The sequence below is a fragment of the Trachypithecus francoisi genome, unplaced genomic scaffold (genome assembly GCF_009764315.1).
Source record: "Trachypithecus francoisi isolate TF-2019V2 unplaced genomic scaffold, Tfra_2.0 Lachesis_group4, whole genome shotgun sequence".
Lineage (NCBI taxonomy): Eukaryota > Metazoa > Chordata > Mammalia > Primates > Cercopithecidae > Trachypithecus > Trachypithecus francoisi.
The window spans coordinates 28,145,905-28,150,481 of NW_022681469.1; the positions used below are offsets into that span (position 1 = coordinate 28,145,905).

At 46.0% G+C, this 4,577-nt stretch overlaps 1 pseudogene; it reads left to right on the forward strand.

Annotated features, from left to right (window-relative positions):
* The first annotated feature begins 411 nt into the window (after positions 1 to 411).
* LOC117072123 lies at positions 412 to 3,879 on the forward strand (annotated as a pseudogene).
* The last annotated feature ends 698 nt before the right edge of the window (positions 3,880 to 4,577 follow it).

Sequence of the window (4,577 nt, forward strand, 5' to 3'; positions counted from 1 at the left end):
AGAACCACTATAAAGCATTTTAACAAATGCAAAGTACCCTTCTATATAAATTATAACATGTTTTTACTTACTTGATTTCTTCTTTTGGGGGGAAATGAAGCATTGCTTTTGAGTATGATATGGAAGACGTTTAATAGCACAATTACAGCCAAGTCTTCAAAATAGAGTAAGAGGCCACAGCCACCTGTGTGTCCAACTGAGCACACGTGCACCAGCGGGGCCCGAGCACCAGCGGGGCCTGAGCAGAGGGAGCACTCGGCTTTTGTGGGGGAAATGGAGGGAGAGCCATGGGTTAGGGATAGGGAAAGCTGTGGGGCACATTATGCCCTGGAAGGAGAAAGCACAAAACCAGAGGCTCTGAGGGACAGAGAGGAACGAGGGCAGAGCATAAGGCAGAGCAAGCCAGCAGCCATGGAGGCTGAAGAGACGATGGAATGCCTACAGAAGTTCCGTGAATGTCAAAACATGATCCTTGACCAACTGAATGAACATGAGGGCAGGACTGCTTTACTGACATCACCCTGATTGTAGACGGACACCATCTGAAGGCTCACAAGGCTGTTGTGGCTGCTTGCAGTAAGTTCCACAAATTATTATTATTATTATTATTTTGAGATGGAGTCACACTTTGTTGCCCAGGCTGGAGTGCAGTGACCCAATCCTGGTTCACTGCAACCTCTGCCTCCCAGGTTCAAGTGATTCTCCTGCCTCTGCCTCCCACATAGCTGGGACTACAGGCACCCACCACCATACCTGACTAATTTTTGTATTTTTAGTGGAGACGGGGTTTTGCCAAGTTGGCAAGGCTGGTCTCGAACTCCTGACCTCAGGTGATCTGCCCACCTCGGCCTCCCAAAGTGTTTACAGGGATTACTGTAATCCTTTCCAAAGGGATTATAGGCATGAGCCACCTGGCCCCGCCGCCTTCTACAAATTCTTTCTGGAGTTTACCCAAGAACCTTTGGTGGAGATAGAAGGTGTTAGTAAAACGGCCTTTTGCAATTTAATTGAGTTCACATGTACAGCAAAATTAATGATACAAGGAGGAGCAGCAGCCAGTGATGTATGGAAAGCAGCAGAACGTCTACAAATGCTAGAAGCCATCAAAGCCCTTGAAGTCAGAAACAAAGAAAACTTCAGGCTGGGTGCAGAGGCCCACACCTGTAATCCCAGCACTTTGGGAGGCCGAGGCAGGCAGATCACCTGAGGTCAGGAATTCAGGACTGGCCTGGCCAACATGGTGAGACCCCGTCTCTACTAAAAAATACAAAATTTAGGCCAGGCACGGTGACTCACGCCTGTAATCCCAGCACTTTGGGAGGCCGAGGTGGGTGGATCACGAGGTCAGGAGATCGAGACCATCCTGGCTAACACCGTGAAACCCCGTCTCTACTAAAATTACAAAAAAAATTAGCCAGGCGTGGTGGCGGGCGCCTGTAGTCCCAGCTACTCTGGAGGCTGAGGCAGGAGAATGGCATGAACCCGGGAGGAGGAGCTTGCAGTGAGCCGAGATCGCGCCACTGCACTCCAGCCTGGGTGACAGAGTGAGACTCCATCTCAAAAAAAAAAAAAAAAAAGAGAGACATTTTCAAAATCTGTTTCCTAAATCTCATTGTCACCTGTCCTCTAATCTGATGCCTTGTGAGTCCCTGGTTATGTGACCAAACCATTAGGCTCTACCTATAAATCAGTATGAATCCTCTCCTCATGTATTATTCATAAATCAGCAAGGAATCTTATGCCAGATGATCTCACCTTCAACAAACAGTAGACAATAAGACAACGGGCCATAATGCTTCAAGTCCTACCCCATGGGAGTATTTTCCTACTCCATTTTCTTTCATGATTATCTCTGATAGGGGTTACAATGCCACTACGTTCTGTTTCTGGCCATTATGAAGAGCCATTATGTTGCCTTTTCCAAGACTACCCTGGTCTGCCACACCCGCATCCTGGGCCTATAAAAACCCCCAGACCCTAGCAGGCACAGACACAAGCAATGAGATGTGGAGAGGAACACAGCGGCAGAAGTGCACGCAGGCGGCTGGACATGGAGCGGAGCAGGGGAGCGGAAGAGCACAGGAACAGGCACCCGCAGAGCTGGCAGGCCATCAACCCAACCGGCAGAACGCGGATGCCCTGGGGAATATGGCAGGGGCGGTAGGAGAACAGTGTGACCGCTGAGCGGCCTGACTCTAAGGGAAAAACCACCTTCCCACTCTATCCCCCTTTTGGCTCCCCATGCATCGGCTGAGATGTACTTCCACCATTCAATAAAACCTTGCACTCATACTCCAAGCCCACATGTGATCCGTACACTAGGGCAAGAACCTTGGGCTACAGAAAGCCTTCTGTCTTTGTGATAAGGCAGAGGGTCTAATTGAGCTGATTGACACAAGCCGCCTACAGACAGCAAAATTAAAAGAGCACCTGTAACACACGCCCACTGGGGCTTCAGGAGCTGGAAACATTTACTCCGAGACACTGCCGTGGGGTTGGAGCCCACGACCACAACCTGCCCCGCTAGGTGTTTGCGCCGCAGGTACCGAAGAAGCTAGCCACGCCCCCATCACACACCCTGTGCGGGGGATAAGGGAGCTTTTCCTGTTTCAGTACCACCAAGGTGACAGAAAAGGGCAGATTAAAGAAGACGTCAGCTGTGCATCTGACCCCACAAGCAAACAGGAACACGTGAAATCACACTTCACTGAGAGTTTCAACTGTGAAATATGCAGTAAAAGGTATCTTCAGGAGAGCGCATGGAAACAGCACTTGAATTGTGACCCACCTTGAAGAACGTGGAGGCAGTAAGAAGCAAAGAACGGGGGGAAAAGTTCATGTATGTCAGTACTGTGAGAAACAGTTTGACCATTTCGGACATTTTAAAGAACATCTTTGAAAACATACAGGTGAAAAACCTTTTGAATATCCAAATTGTCATGAACATTTGCTAGAAACAGCCCCTCAAATGTCACCTCACTGCATGCCAAACGAGTAGGGGCAAAAACATAAAGAAAGAAGCTCTATGAACGCCAGGTCTGCAACAGCGTGTTTAACAGCTGGGACCAGTTCAAACATCACTTGGTAATACATACTAGAGATAAACCCAACCATTACACTTTATGCGACTTGTGGTTTATGCAAGGAAATAAATTAAGGGGGCATCTCAGTGATACAATATTTCAGAGCATCTAGTAATGGAAAAAGTTCTTTCAGTAGAAACATGTGTACAAGCTGAACCTGTGACATCAATGATATTACAGAACAAGCTGGGAAGGTGCATGTGCTCCTACTGTTTCAGGTCCAGGTGGATTCAGCACAAGTGACCGCGGAACACATCCACCCAAATCCATGCCAGGACAGCCAGGTGCCCGATACACACAAGTGAGCTTCCAGACCAGGCCCACGAGGGTTGAATTCAGTGTGCTGAATTCAGCCTGAAGAGGGTACTGGAGTACACGGAGAGGAGCTGCATGTGGAATGGGTAAATCAGATGCCAGTGGAAGTACAAAGCGAACTTCCAGAAGCAGGCTTGGTCCACATGACCCCAGAAATCATGACCCAAGAGGAGACAGAGCCTTGCCAAGCAGATGCTGATGAGGCTGCCAGGGAAGATCATGAAGATGCTGAGGATTAGAGACCATGCCCACAGCACATTCTGAAGCTGAAAAGGCAGAGAATGAGGATAGAACAGTTATGCCGGTTTTAGAATGAAATTACACATGAATATATTTTTAAATATACTTGTCGGGTTTTTGAACTGATTATGGGCAGTATGACTGTCCTTAAGCTAACAGACAAGTGGACCAAAGTTAAGCTATTTCCTGTTGCTTCTGTTTCCGTTGAAACAGATCGATTCCCCTCCCCCAACTTAATGCCACAGCAGAGGGATCTTTTCCATAACTGAAGGGATCTTTTCCATAACTTAAATGGGTTATATTCTTATCACATAGAGGGGTACGAATGTAACTGTTTTCATTGTGGTAAAAGTTCTCCCTATTCTCTTTCCCAGGTCATGTTCTTCCTCAAATTTTTTCCATATTGTGAAATCAAACTTAAATTATTAGAATAAAAGTTTATGTATTCTAATGTATGGTAGAAAATCGAATATATAGGAAATACAAGGCTGCATGATGAAAAGTACATTGTAACTGTATGGCTGAATTTTGGCTTCTGGCTTTCTTTAGTCTGAATAAGTGTTCTTGTCTAGCCTGGTAGTCACCAAAGCATCTCTGCAACAGGAAGAGTTGTGATGGGGAAATTTCTAGAATATTAAAACACACATACACACACATACCCATGTGCCTTTTCAAAACCGACTAAACTCCTATAAAGCATCTCTGGTTCTTTCAAAGTTTGTATTGTAAGGAGCAATGTAGACAATGCTATGATACTTTGTATTTTTGCTTATAATGACAACCAACAGTTCTTTTCACTTAAGTTAGGTTGAGAAATTTTGTTTAGTGGCAGCTGAAGGGCAATTTTCAATTGGGAAAATTCATTGACATCTGTGGTAAACTTTATTTGGATGAAAGTTGCACTAGTATTTTACCACCAGATGGAAAAAAAGATGAGCA